This window comes from Triturus cristatus, chromosome 1_1 (genome assembly GCF_964204655.1).
Source record: "Triturus cristatus chromosome 1_1, aTriCri1.1, whole genome shotgun sequence".
Classification (NCBI taxonomy): domain Eukaryota; kingdom Metazoa; phylum Chordata; class Amphibia; order Caudata; family Salamandridae; genus Triturus; species Triturus cristatus.
The window spans coordinates 103,863,887-103,879,512 of record NC_140579.1 but is presented as its reverse complement, the minus strand read 5'-3'; the positions used below and the strand labels follow the sequence as shown (position 1 = coordinate 103,879,512).

The 15,626-nt window shown below is 47.3% G+C and overlaps 1 protein-coding gene across 7 annotated transcripts in view; it reads right to left on the bottom strand.

Moving 5' to 3' along the window:
* Positions 1-7,299, bottom strand: part of MDC1 (mediator of DNA damage checkpoint 1) — a 212,987-nt gene extending 205,688 nt beyond the window's left edge. For all 7 annotated transcript variants that reach the window (XR_014962557.1, XM_085609059.1, XM_085609185.1 and 4 more), the window contains exon 1: positions 7,144-7,299. The gene's annotated coding sequence lies outside the window, so the exon portion shown is untranslated. The remainder of the gene's footprint in view (positions 1-7,143) is intronic.
* Between the last annotated feature and the right edge of the window lie 8,327 nt (positions 7,300-15,626).

Here is a 15,626-nt window from a genome sequence, read left to right as displayed (position 1 = left end):
TATTAGCAACCAGCTATTAGCTACCAGCTACCCAACTACCCAGCTAAACTGCCTCTGGGCCAGTATGAGGTCTGGAAAAGTGAGAAGGTCCATCACAAAACCAGTATCAAAACGAAAAAAAATAAGGGGGCTATAAGAGACGTTGGAGCCACTCTACCACCTACAGATGAAGACCTCTGCAAAATAAGGGCCATTAAGGGAAAGGACAACTCGAACGATACCAATTCCGCCAATAAAATCGGTGACGACACGGGCTGCCTTTGGCTCACTGGCATGGAAGCCAATAAAGGTAACAACTTAGAAATGGCAACGGACCCATGCAATTCAACAAAACAAAGTAAGCTAATAAAAGGAGCGAAAAGAGAAAGAACCGACTATCTCATAACCATTGATAGAGAACCAGCTAGGAAAATTTCATACTCTTACCAACCAAAAATCTACACGAAATTTGCGTTCTTAAAACATCCAGGAGCAGCACTTTTTACTAACAATGAAAACCTAGAAGGTCTACCAACTCCATTGGAGCCAGGGAAGATAGAATATCTACCATTACATGAACAAAAAATACCGGAATCAGAAAAAACGCCAAAAGTTACAGTAGTGGACATACACACCGCTAATAATCTTATTACATCAATTGAAAGCAGCTTAACAATTAACAATGAAGAAGACTGAATACTATACTCATCAGCAGACCCGCCAGCGGAGCTCAACAGTCAACCAGACACCGAACTGACAAACCCCCAAGGCATACAGACTCAGCTCAGGAGGATAAAAACAGAAAGCTCCCCAGACAAGGATACAACATTCAGTGGGTCAAGTATAGATAGAGCATTAGATGTCTCCATTATTCTAGAACAAAATGACCCACAGGACGGGGGAGATCAACAAACAGGTCCACCATGGCAAAAACCTTGCAGCGTGCGGGATGCTAGGATAGTAACATCATGACAAAATAGCAGCCTTTCACCGACGCTGAAGAGTGCAAAAGACGCCCCCTATACGGCCCCAAATGAGCAGAGCGGCACGGGCCGCCCCAACATGCAAAAAAAAAAAAAAAAAAAAAAAAAAAAAATCGGCAAAGAGAGATTCCATACACTATAGACAGCGATATGTCTTTGCTTGCAAGACAGGAGTGGCAAGATCTAGTGGCGGCGTACAATCTAAAACCCACTACAACTCCAAGCACCAGGAGACCAGAGAGCGAGACCAAAAGCACGTACATTACCTTCTGGGCAAACCTACTAAATACATTACAACTATCAGCAGCAGCCTTTCAATATCAATCAGAGAAACTAGATATGCAGTTAACAGTAGGCCTGGGCCTAAATTCCGTTCCGTTCGCGGAATTTGCGGAATTTGGGTAATTTCGCGTTCCGCGGAGAACGCGAAATTGCCCAAAAATCTGCGTTCCGCGACTTCGCGAAGTTTTTTGCTTGTTCGCGTTCTCAATATGCGTGTTCGCGAGATATTTCACCCCGAGCACGCAAACAGCGATCGCGAACAGGAAAAAAGTATCGCGAACAAGCAATTCCGCGTGTTCGCGGAATTTCTGCGTGTTCGCGGAGATTTTTTACCGTTTCGCGGAGATTTGCGTAACGTGATTACGCAAATTCCGCCCACCCCTAGTTAACAGTACTGCAAACACTAGCTGAATTCACTTCAGGGATTGAGAAGAAACTAGGCGACTTAAACGGCTTAATAAAAAGGGGTCAGGAAGCAGCAGAACTCTCTGCTATAGCAAGAACGGAATGCGACTGCTCCCCAATAATTAACAAACTATCGACACTACCAACCATGCTAGAGAACCTTCTGGTCAATCTGAAACCAATCGTACCATCGGACTTGACAGATACAGCCAAGGAGGGAATCATTGCAAGGGACTCCCAACCACACGGAATCACAGAAATCACAGAAAAAGCAGAGAATGAGTTGTCCCAAAACGAGAAGACCTGTTCCTCTATTGCCAGACAACCGCCAAAAAATGCACTCTCAAACCTCTCACCTCAAGAAACAGCCACAACAGAGGTGCCTACAAACTCACGAACCCGCCGGAAACAAAAAAGGAAGGGCAGGAACAGGAAAACGACAGCCATGGCCCATTAACAGGAGGGGCAGACAGTGGAATCCCACTGCCAAGTGGAACAAGAAGAGACGGCGGGACTTTTAAACCAGGCCGAGCAGACCCCGCCCTTGGGCAAAAAACTGTCAACCACAAGGACCCTCAAACTTAAAATACCGAGATCAACGGAACTATTAGAGACAGCAATAGAACATCCTGGGCACGAAGAGGTTATAAAGGCACAACGCTCACATCAGCAGGAAAGATTCGAAATAGAGTCTGACTCATGCAGCACAGCAAGGAGCCACATCGACAACTGGCCAAGGGCCACGCTACAAAATGTGAAACAGTCGGCCCTGGAGCAGGAATCGGAACAACCTAAAACAAGGGCAACTTCAGCCACAACTGTTAACATCAATGACCTATCCTCCACCGGGGCTTACCATCCTGAACAAACCGCAGCCCGAGTATCCAGAGACACTTCAATAAATAAGACAGATATACTAATATTCGCTCCAGAGTACAAATCTAGGGGCAGAATGGACACCTTGAATAGAGGAAACATAATCAAATTAATTACATCTATCAAAGGTCTGGAAGACATCACCACAACCGACTTACTTCAAATCGAATTCCAACCTGTACTCGACCAGTCCAAACTAGAAACGACAAAGACAACATGGGCGTCAAATGATCTGGTCGACCGGATTTTAGGAGAACTTAACAAATTCGCTCAATGGGGAATAAGGCTGGAACCAGGCAGAAGGCCAGCCTACCCAACACCGTTTTTAAGGGAGAGTGAAAAAGAAAACCCGCACAAAGCTACATCAATTCTAAAAGGAGCCCTCAGCCAGTCGCCAGGCCGCCAAGGAAGGCCCTCACACACTAAAACGGTAATAACGAAATCTATAGCTCCTAATCAGGACATAATACTGCGAAAAATAACAAACAGAGGTGGGCAATGACAAGGACCCCTTGTGCAGCCCTCAACACATACAATATTGAATAACCTTAGAGTATGTATTTGGAATATCAATGGCTTGACTGACAAATTGGATGATCATGAAACACTAAAATACTTAAGGACATTTGACTTGATACTACTTCCAGAAACCTGGGAAGAAGCTGAGATAGCCCTTGAAGGCTACATGACGCAAATCGTCCCAGCTACCAGGACCTCACCCTTTGGCCATAGCGCAGGCGGATTAATGATCTTTGCCTCAATCCTCATAGTAGGATCAATGAAGGAAATAAAGATCAAAACTATAGCTCCTAACGTCATACAGGCGACTGAGATAACAATCAACACCAGAAAGCTGGACCACCACCTGGTAATAGTTAACTCTTACATACACCCGAAGCAAAGATGGAAAGGTGCATGAGAGCTGGTCAAAGAGACAGCAAGAATTATGGATGAGGGGGATGTTGAAAATGTAATCTTGGCAGGAGACTTTAACCTGTTTCTCTTTGGGACCGCAACGGACGATGATTTGGTACACGAACTTAACAGAGCCTGGGGAATACCAACCCAGGCACAACCACTTCCAACTAAACAAACCAACTGTTCGAACCAATTGTTAAAAGAATTAGAGCAATTAAACCTAAGGGCGCTGAATGGCCGGTATAAAGAAGACACCCCTCCAGCATCAACCTACCATTCGGCAGCAATTTCCTCCCACCTAGACTATGTATTTGCAACTCTCCCCCTATTTGACATCATCAAATCATTTAAGCTGGGTGTTAGTGACCATTTGCCACAAGAAATCGTTCTAAGAATAACCAGAGATAACCCCACGGAAGTCAGGGCATGCGCTAGATCCGAATATACATCAGACTTCAAACGCATAAGATATAAACAAAATAACATCGAAGAACTGTCTTTAAACGCGAAGGAGCTTATCCATCAGGGCAATTTGGTTACAAACCCAATAGAGGCCTGGGAGTGGTATACAAAGACTTTGGGGACCAAATATGCAACAAAATCAAGGCCAGTTAAAGGCAAAACTCCTAAGTCTGTACCACGTAAGACTAACACGCTGGATATAAAAAGAATTAAACGGAATATAAAGCAACCTTTAAACCAACTACGTATACAGCCTAAAAAAGGGCCTTTGCAAGACGCTCTACGCGGTTTAAAAGCAAACCTAAGAAAGGCAACGTGGGAAAACAAAAGACAGGCGAATGACGAACTCTGGGCAAAAATAAAGTACGATTCGAAACTAAAAAACAGTGCCAAATTTTGGCAAACAATTCACAGCTTGCAGCGGCCAGGCCATCAAGGAATAAACTCCTACATATCAGAGGCAGCTTGGGCTGACTACCTGCACAATCACTTTAACCAAACCGACGAATGTAACTCCACAGCCCTGACAACACAAGAAACAGACAACCATCAAAAGGTCAATGAAACAGGAAAGACTGAAAAAGGGTCTAGAAATCCCAAGGAAAGGACAACGGGAAAATACGACCAAAAGAAGACTGATGGGGCAAAGAACAACAGCACACTAACGAGCATCATAGAGAACAAAATCAACATAACAGCGGATCGGATAAAAATTAAAATAAAGAAGGGGAAAATGGAAGGAGCTCCAGGCCCAAATGGGATACCACCGATAATATTTAAGCAGGACATCGAATTCTGGAGCAACACACTAGTACCGCTCTTTGTGGGCATACAAGAATTAGAAATCTGCCCGGAATCCTGGCAAGGATCGACCATAAGCCCAATTCATAAGCAAAGAGACAGGAGTGATCCTTGCAATTATCGGCTGATCGCTCTACTTGACATAGAAGCAAAGTATTATGCTGGCATTCTATTGGACGAATTGACATCTTGGGCAGCGTCCAATCACATAATCCCAGCAAATCAAACAGGGTTCTGCAGAGGACAAGGAACTACCACCAATGTTATGGCACTAACTCTGCTGACAGACGCGGCCAAAGTAGGAAAGAACTCGCTGTTTCTATGTTTTATCGACTACAGCTCAGCCTTCGACCATGTGGACTGGGGCAAACTTTGGCGAAAGCTTGACAAATGGGGGGATACCGCAACCCCTCCTGAAGCAGCTAATCTTACTTCACACCAACACCTGGGTTAAGATTAAGCTGGGAGACGGGACGCACCTCTCCAGGCGAATCAACACCTCTAAAGGACTGAAGCAAGGGTGCGTCCTAGCCCCTACTTTGTTTAATCTTTTCCTGGCAGATCTACCAGGGGAATTGGACAGCACCAAATCGCACGCCCCACGGTTGGGGGACATCACGCTGTCCAACCTCCTCTATGCCGATGACCTGGTTCTAATAAGTCGAACTCCAATTGGCCTTCAGCAAGTTCTAAACACTACCAGTACATTTTCACAGCGTAATGGATTAAAAATCAACCTAAAGAAAACAAAAACTATGGCTGTGAATTATAAGAAGGCCAGGAAAAACTGCTGGTACCTGGACGGACATAAACTGGACCATGTAGCATGCTACAAATACCTGGGAGTCCAAGTACACAGCAGAGGCTCGTCCAAACCGCAATTAGAGACGTTACAACGAAAAGGCACCATGAGTTGTCTCGCGATGATCCCCTTGAAGAAAATATTGCCAGACTATACACTTGACCCGCTTCTACAACTATTGAGAGCTCGCCTTTAACCGACGCTGACATACGGGAGCGAATCAACTCTCGGAAAAGATGCTCTTACCCTCGACAGAGTGATAAGCAAAACTTACAGATCCATCTTTCGGCTACCCAATTATGTATCTCCTGCGCAAATCCGTTTGGAGTTCAAAAACAGACAGTGGAAAGAAGGGGCAGCTTCATAAAATGCTGGCATAAGATTAGAAATGCAGAGCAAGGCACTTTAAACGCCCACCTTTGGATTGAGCTGCAGCGGCGAGAACGATCATACGCAAGGAAATATCTGATGGAATCGTTAGAAGTACTCGAACTGTCGGACCTCTGGAACACCCCAGTAGATGACAAAAGTTTTAAAAAACTAGTTAGAAAGGTTACAAAAATAACATCGCTACTAGAGGACAAGGAAACTCTAGCAAAAAGGGCACACGGATAGACAGTCCTAAACGATTATAAAACATTAAAGCCTCAAGCGTATATGGACCACGGATTCAAACAGAAGACCAAAGAGAAATTTTTAAAACTGCGACTCGGTATATTACCAATTCTCCCTCACCTGGCTCCATGGAAAAGGAATCAGGAAGACAAAACTTGCCGTCTCTGCAGTACAGGACCTGAAGATCTAATCCACATAATATGTATCTGCCCAATCTTAATGGACAAAAGGAGATCCTTATTACGCGCAATATGGAAACAAAAGGGTATTAGAACCTGTAGACACGCAGTCAAAGTATGTTTCAATCCGCAGGAGACCCAATTAAACTGCAGATTTACAAATTACTTTGACGTAGTGGCGGAGAGAATTAAGGAGACACAAAACGAGGAACTTGAGAAACAGACAGACAGTGCCTCTGAGCATAAACTTATGGGCCACAGCTCTAACGAACAATAACAAAAAATTTAAACTATTACATGAACTTCATAACTTTGACTCCTGGCAATTAATTTTTACTTTTGATATGCATCTCTTTTAAAATTGTGTATTTTAAATTGTAAGTTTTAATTAACTGCAATAAAATTATCTATCTGTTGTGATGAGATGGTCGTACAGGTCAAATGTTATGTGGTGTAATTTCCTGTAATGTCACATTCTGCTAACTTCCATGTTTTAAACATGAAAAAATCCTACTTCTTTTGGGCACAGAATGTTGAGAAGTATGAGGCTGGAGAATATGGAGCAATGCAGGATGGGAAAGGGAGGGTGTCGAATAAGGTGGGAGTGAGAAGAAAGAGGTGCAGAGGAAAAGAATAGTGTGTAGAGGATGGAAAGGTGGTGGACGTCTAGAAGAGAAAGATAAAACATTGTGGTGGAGAACAGGGAGGTGGTGGGTGACTAGGAAGATAAAGTGTGTAAGGAGGTGGGAAGGAGATAGGCATAAGAAGAATAAATAAGGTAGCGTGGAGGAGGATGAAGTGCCGGAGGAGGGAATAATACCACCCCCTATCCGCCTCTTACCTGGCCCGTCCGTGCACTCAGCCCAGTGCCCGTTATCTGTCTTTAGCGAATGATCTGTGTGTGTCTCCGTGCCACCAACTACTTCCGGGTCGGTGAAAACCATTCCCGCGGTTGAACTATCCTGCGCGTCATCAGGGAATGGGCGGGGCTCGTAAAGTGGGCTTGGAGTGGCGGTTAGGCGGCGTCCTCACCAATCACAGCGCAATCCTCGGCATTGCTGATAGGCTGTGGAGTAGGCGCGTGCCTGTGCAGAGTGTAAACACCGCTGGCGTGTCCGGGTGGGTTGGGCCTGCCTGGCTGCGCTCTCTGCCCGGGCAGCTCCTCCACGGGCGGTGGGATGGCACCAGGGCTGCGTGTCCGCCCCCTGTGCTGTCCATAGCGGGGGAACGGGGCTGAACTGGGTGCAAATAGTCAGCCCGGATGTGGCGTTTACGGTCACACGGGCATGGTATTTAAAAAAAAAAAAAAAAAAAATTACAGTCTATACTGTGCGGACTTTACCCAAAGATACTAGAGCGCTTTACAATAAAACATAGGTTGTTACATAAAGCCCATAATACATCAAGGTCGTTACGTAAGGTGAACCATAGGTTGCTACGAAGGTCCAAACTACACAATATCCGAGTATTACACAAGGTTGTTAAATAAGGTTCAAACATACCCAGCAGCTTGTCGTTACTTTCTGTGGTACGACGATGGAGGTATTATGGGTTCTGGCAGTGAACAAATTGTCAACTAGTCAGAGATGGGGGAGTGGATGTGGTCCGTCGGCTAGACTGCAGACTTGTTCGAGCCTCGAGGTCGCGTCCACATCCTGTGATTCTGGGCAAATCACTTTATCTCCCCGTGCCTGAACGTGTAATGTAAATACGGTGCTCATGTAAAGCGCTCCAATACCTTCGGGTCGTGTTCGCGCTATATAAATATGCAACAAAAAAAAATGGAAGTAGAGCTGTTAATCTCAGGCCCATGGTCATAGAGGCTAGGCCATAGCGGTGAGCGAGTACCATCCCACTAGAGAGGTTAGCTGTGATGTAATTGAATGCAATGTCTTTGAATAAGATAGGCTTTCATCTCCAGTTTGAAGATTGCAAACACGTTGTTGGTTCACAGCTTGGGGTAAGGAGTTCCATATTCTGGTCCTGAGAAGGATTGTGACATAAATCGTTGCTTTTTAAGGGTCAGAGGTTCTAGCAACAGTATTTCAGCATTTCGAAATGGTCTAGTACCTCCAGATAGCTTAAGTTTATGCGCCAGGTAGGAAGGAGTGAATGTATGTAGGACCTTATGGGTGAAGCAGGCAGGGTTGAATTGGGATCAAAAATAGGCCCGGCCGGGCACGCAAAAAAAAAGTGTAGCCCACTTTTGCGGATTGCCATTCCGCAAATCAATGCTTTGGAAAAGTTGTATGAAAAGACTTTGACAGAGGAATGTTTTCCTAACTTCAATTAGATACAAAAAAATTAATGGATTAGTTCACACAGGTGAACCACACATGAATACAAGTGAGACCACTTCTGCTCAGGCTCGCTGCCCCCCCCCCCACCCCCCCACCCCCGCCCTCAATCTGCATATATAAATGGTCCAGCACAGCGAATGAATGAGTTTATTTATAAAGCGCTACGTTCACTCCAAGGAGCATCTTGGCGCTAGCGGACAGTGAGACAAGGACAGAAGCAACAATAGGACGAGGGAAATAAGGGTGGACCTATGTATTCATATCTATCATCATATAAGGGAAAGCACAGTGCTGTAGGGAACAGAAAAAAGACATGTTTTCAGAAGCTTCCTGAAGAGGCATTCTGATTGGGCCAATCTCAACTGGAGCGGCAGACTGTTCCAGGCTTTTGTACCTAGAACGGCTATGGTTTTGCCCCCTTTTGTTTTCAGTCGGTAACTAGGGACTATCAGATAGTTCGCTGAAGACGATCGCAGAAGACGCTGTGTGGTATAGGGGTGAATTCTGGTTCTGAGATATGTCGGCCCTGATGCTTTTATGGCTTTATAGGTAATCGTTAAAACTTTAAACAAAATTATTTTATGGATTGGTAGCCAATGTAGTCGTTGAAGTGCTACTAAGGAAGGGGATCCTCTGGGGAGACAAAGGGAGTGACACCTCCGCCCTGTGATTAAAACGTAGGTACCAGGAGCCCATCTGCCTCCAAAAAGGCCACTCAGGCACCCACTGGCCCGCTGGCAGCATCTGAACAGTACAGACACTGCCCAAATCGGCCCCCAGGCTGCCCAAAAAAGCAGCCCACAGCTGGAACTCGGATACCGGCCCCTCACCATTGCCTGAGTGTCCGCCTTACCAATCCGACCCTGCAAGCAGGCCATCTTGCATATGGTTCTACCTACAATGGGCAACCAGCAGAATGACCAGCATTGGTGTGATGTGGTCATTAATTTTTGCCCCATTAACGCAACTTGCAGCTGAGTGAAGGAGTGGTTTCAGAGCGGCAAGATGGGTCTTGGATGGACTGGTCGAGGGAAAGTTACAATAGTTAATTCTGGAGAGCCCCAGTGATTGAACAAGACTTGGAAGGTCTTGTTCTGGAATGTGCGGGAATCCCATAGAGTTACGATTGTAACCTGAGCTTTTTCTCTAGGATGCAGCGGCGTAACACAGGCCCTCATAGCCCCGAGGTGCAGGGGGCCCCCAAGCTCCATGGGGCCCCCTCAGCAGAGTACTCCGGCCAAAGAGATCCTGATTGTGTCCGGAGGTGGCCCCGTACCATGCAGGGGGGCCCCCTCAAGTTTCGGTAAATCACTGCTAGGATGTATCTTACTGTAAGTTAAGTTTATGTTCTAGGGTGTCTCTTAGGGACTTGGCACTGTCAACAATGGTGGGTTTGCAGTTAAGGATGTTGATTGAGTCTATCTAGAATTGTACTGGAAGTGGTGATTTCGAAGAAGGGTTGTGGAGGAATTCAATTTCGGAAGGCTTCAATTTTAAATTAGGTGAAGTAATCCAGACTTTAATGTAATTTAGAGTGCTGGCGAGTTGTGCAATGTCATTTGAAAAGGAGATCTTCAAATAAAGTTGGGTGTCGTCAGCATATTTATGATAGAAGATCCCTATCTTTCCTAGTAGCTCTCCAAAACGCTCAGTGTACAGACTGAATAGGGTCGGAGCAAGAATAGAACCCTGTGGTACCCCTTGATTACCAGCTATCGATGTTGAGAAGCAACCATCAATTTTTATCTTCTGCAACTGTAGGAAAGTGCCTCTTTTTGCATGATTACCCTTTAACGTTTTGCCAGATACCTGCTAACTTTACTGAGAGTGTGCTGGGACCCTGCTAACCAGGCCCCAATACCTGTGTTCTTTCCCAAAACTGTACCTTGTTACCCACAATTGGCACACCTCTGGCCGCATGTAAGTACCTTATAAAAGGTACCCATGGTACCAAGGGCCTTGTGAACAGAGGGGCCTCTGAGGACTGCCTCATGTATTGTGCCACCCTCAGAGACCCCTCACCTTAACATCCACACACTTCCATTGAAGACTGTGTGTTTTGGTGCAGACAAAACCGAAGAGTTGACATGGCACACACCTCTGTGTGCCATGCCCACGACCACTGCCTGTGGCATAGGTAAGTCATCCCTCTAGCAGGCTTCACAGCCCGAAGGCAGGGTGAACTATACCACAGCTGCGGGCATAGCTGCATGAACAATATGCCCCTACAGTGTCTGTGCCATTGACAGACATTGTTAGTGCAGTGAAGCCATATTGAGCACATGGGCTGGGAGTTTATCATTACAAACTCCACAGCACCATGATGGCTTTACTAACAACTGAGAAGTTTGGTACCAAACTTCTCAGCATAATAAGCCCACACTGATGCCAGTGTTGGATTTATTATAAAATGCACTCAGAGGGCATCTAAGAAGCCCCCTGAAAAACGACCAACCTTTAGTGTATTTGCTGCCTGGTCTCTGCCAGTTACCCACCACCAGACAGGTTTCTGACCTCATGGAGTGAGAGCCTTTGTGCTCTTGAAGGTCAGAAACAAAGCCTGCTGTGGGTTGAGGTGCTTCACACCTACCCCTGGGAGGAACAGCAACACTTGGCGGTTATCCTCAAAGGCTCTCACCTTGTGATGTGCTGATTTGGGCAGCTCCAACTAGTGGACATGCCACCCCCCCCCCCGTCCAAGCCCCACTTTTGGCTGCAGGACAGGTGGGAAAATTAGTAAGCAGAGAAGGAGTGTCCACCACAGCCTGGCACACCCCTAGGGTCTCCAGGAGTTAAGGTGAACCCCTCTCCTAGAAATTCTCCATCTTGAATTCACCCCACCCCCACGGCAGGAACAGCAACACGTGGCAGTGAGCCTCAAAGGCTCTCACTTTGTGATGTGCTGATTTGGGCAGCTCCAACTAGTGGAGATGCCCCCCCCCGTCCAAACCCCACTTTTGGCTGCAGGACAGGTGGGAAAATTAGTAAGCAGGGTAGGAGTGTCCACCACAGCCTTGCACACCCCTAGGGTCGCCAGGAGCTGAGGTGGACCCCTCTTAGAAATTCTCAATGTTGAATTGGAGAATTAGGTCCAATAGGAACAGGAATGTGCACCTCTACCCAAAGAGAGGGGGCACCCAAAGGGTGTAGACACTCTAGGGGTCAGTAGCCATTGGCTACTGTCCCCTGACCTCAGTAACACCCTTAAAACGACCTAAGAAGACGAAGGACCAAAGAGCTGTCCAGCAGGGGAGAAGAAGACTGCGACTGACTTGGCCCATCCCGACCGGCCTGTCTGCTCCTCCAGCGACCCTGCTCCAAGAAATCGACATGGCCCCCAGCCAGCAACCTCCAAGTACCCCGGGTACCTGCGCTGTCTTTGACAGAGACTCTTGTCTCCTGTTGGCGCCGGATTCGTCCAGCAAAGAACTCATCCAAAGGACTCCCAATCCAGACGGATCCGCGACCTTGCACCACTCTGCACCCGACGCCCACGGCCCGTGTCCAGGTGGCCCACCGACCCAATGAAGTCTCCCCAGCGATACTGACCTGGGATCCATCCTTGGACAACATCTCCTGATCTTCACCTCGATGCCTGGAGCCTCAACGTGAAGGGTCCCCCCGACCCTGGCCGGAGCCGGTGAGGAAAACCCAATACTAAAAGACACCCCTGCCTCTTTTGCACTCTGCACCCAGCTGCCCCTGTGCCGCTGTACTGTTTGGTGGCTCCTCAAGTTTTGATCTTAACCCCCAGGGCCTGTGTCCCTGAACCACAGGTACTTACCTGTAACTGGTGCTTCTTCGACCACTGCACTCGGCCGCCCCAGTGCCACTGGTGGTGCAGTACCTTCCTTGGTCAGACCCTTGCCCAGTGTTGACCCAAACGTCCGGAGACTGGACTTGAAAACCACTTACTCACCTGTAAATTACTCATCTGTTGTTTTCCCATAGGGTTGCATTGGTCTATCACTGTATTGTACTAAGTGTGATTCTGAAAACAAGGTATCTGAACTGAAAACCATTTTCTGCAAATGCAAGGTATTGTTTGATACAAAACAAACCTATTGCCAGTAATTGGAAACGGGCCATGTGGCCCCATCTATTAATAAAGGGCCAAAACAGACCGGCATTATTGGCTGAGAAAGGGCACCATTAAACCATATTTGGTGTTGCCAAGTCGTTAGCGGAACTTCAAGAGCCCTATAGATCTGATAAACTTGAGGAAGGGCCGTGGTAGTATATTCGTGAGACAAATTATCTGTTCCATCCACCGCCGGAAAGGTGACCCAAGAATAAAATACCTCGAAGCTTTATGCTGCATCCGTTTCTACCACAAAAATGAGCGCAACACCAGTACCAGGGACTCCATATTGAGTCAAATAAGTTGTGACTGCCGCTCAATTAGGCGGTGTAATATTAACTGCCATAACAAATAACATTGCATAACAGTCTATTTACCTGCAACTGAGTTCAACTTGGTTCTTAGAAATAAAAGTAACTAAAGTAATATTTGTTTTTACAAAAATTGACCTGGAGTTAGTCTTTGAGTGTGTGTTCTTGCCTTGTATGAGTATGTACACCAAATGCATTCACACTGCTCTCTGATAAGCCTAACTGCTTAACCCAGATTCCACTAAATTGAGGGTAATGTATTATCTACTTTAACCTCTCCCATACCTTTGGGCATCCACTGGACTCTGTGCTCACTATATCTCACTTTGGTATAGTATATACAGAGTTAGCTTCCTACAGCCACCTACCCATGAGGAATGATTAAATCCATTCAAGGGCCACGCCATCCACGGCCATTCAATTTTTTGAGTGTGTCAAGGAGTGTAAAGCAGATGATTATGTCAAAGGCTGCTGATAGGTTGAGAGGGACGGGTGGCCCAAGCTCATTGAAACTGACCGACCTACTAAATGGGTTGAACTGTGTTCAGCATGTGACATCTCCTTTATCAAGTCTGTACCTCTAACCTCACGGTCTCTACCCTGACGGTTTCCCCAACAAGAAAGCCGCCTGGTTCACCGAGGACCTCCGGATCTCCAAGCACACCTGTCAGAAGCTGGAGAAGAAATGGCTCCACGACCGAACACCAGGCAACCACACAGCCCTCAAGAGCACCACCCGCAGACACCACCAACTCATCAGCACCGCCAAGAAGACCGCCTTCAAGGACCGCCTAGACAACAACGCACACAACACCAAAGAGCTCTTCAGCATCGTGAAAGAACTCTCCAACCCCAGCTCCAACACCAACGACATCCCGCTATCTCAAGACCTGTGCGACTCCCTGGCCACCTTCTTCCACCGCAAGATCACCGACATCCACGACAGCTTCAACTCCGACCCCCCGCACCCACCACCGAGTGCACCACCCCTGCGACTACCACTCGCACCAGTCGCCTGACCGTGTGGTCCAGCGTCAGCGACGAAGACACCATCAAAACCATGAACTCCATCCACTCCGGATCCCCATCCGACCCCTGCCCTCACCACGTCTTCAACAAAGCCAGCGCAACCATCGCGCCCCACCTCCGGAAAACAATCAACTGTTCCTTCGAGACAGCAACCTTCCCAGAAAGCTGGAAGCACGCCGAGATCCACGTCCTTCTGAAGAAGCCCAAGGCGGACCCCAAGGACCTCAAGAACTTCCGGCCCATCTCCCTGCTCCCTTTCCCGGCAAAAGTGACAGAGAAGATTGTCAACAAACAGCTGACCCGCTACCTCGAAGTTAACAACATCCTGGACCCTTCCCAATCCGGTTTTCGCAGCAACCACAGCACCGAGACCGCCCTCATCGCAGCCACTGACGACATCCGGACCCTGATGGACAAAGGAGAAACAGCCGCCCTCATCCTCCTGGACCTATCAGCAGCCTTTGACACGGTCTGCCACCGCACCCTATCAGCACGCCTCCATGACGCCGGTATCCAAGAGAAGGCCCTGGCCTGGACCACATCCTTCCTCTCCGGCAGAACCCAGAGCGTCTGCCTCCCACCAGGGGCGTAACACAGGCCCCCGCAGCCCCCGCGGTGCGGGGGGGCCCCGTGGTCCTGGGGGCCCCCTCGGCAGAGCAGTGTTATAATAATGACAATGGCCTGCCGCCCATGCACTCAAATAGCTGGCTCTCTGCACGGGCGACAGGCCATTATTAAAACGGGCCCTCGGCCTCAGAGACAGAGGCTAGGCATGCTCAGCTGCAGTGACGCACGCACGTTCAAATTTTGTGCGCCGACTGCGCGCCATCAGCAGTGGTCTGCACGGTGAGTAAATAACTGCACATGCAACGGCAACAGCCGTCTGAGCCTTCCCCCCATGGACGCCACCGAAGCAGCCTGCAGCAAGCAACTAATTAAAGTCACGTCTCCTTCCATCTCTCCTCAGGTAAAAAGCTTTCCTCTATTCATTCTGGTGTGCAGTGAATATTCTCTGTTAAAAGGGTGGTATGCCAAATAATCTGCGCCCAAGCATATTAATTATTTTAAGCCAGTCTCTTGCTCGGACTAAGTTTTTTCTTTTTTTTAAAATCTTCTGGGGACACTTTTAAAGGGGAAATTGTTAAGCAATAACTGAGCGTTTTTATGCTTTGCAACAGAATTGTGTGTCTTTTGCAACAGAATCGTTCATCAGTTCGCAAGCAACAAAAAAACCCTCTGTTTAATGTTTTTGGTAAAGATTTGAGATATGTGGCACATTTACCTCCGCTCGTATTCATTCAGGGTGTAACTTCGTTATGCAATTTTTTTAATTCAGTGAATTATTCGGCTTCAACACCTACGTCTCAGGTCTCAAGTTTCTGCCTGTTGATGGCAGGCGGCTTGGATTTCAGCGCTGGGCCTATAATACAAATTAACTTTTTTATTAGACCTCATAAGCCACAGACTCGGATTGATAAAGTGGGCAATCGGCCGATTGGCCTCTGGCGAGGCCAGTTAGTGGGCCATTTTTTTTTTGGCCTACCAAGGACTCTGCCCCTAGTGCACAACGAGAAAGGCTGTTGTTTGTTACAGCTTTAACAAA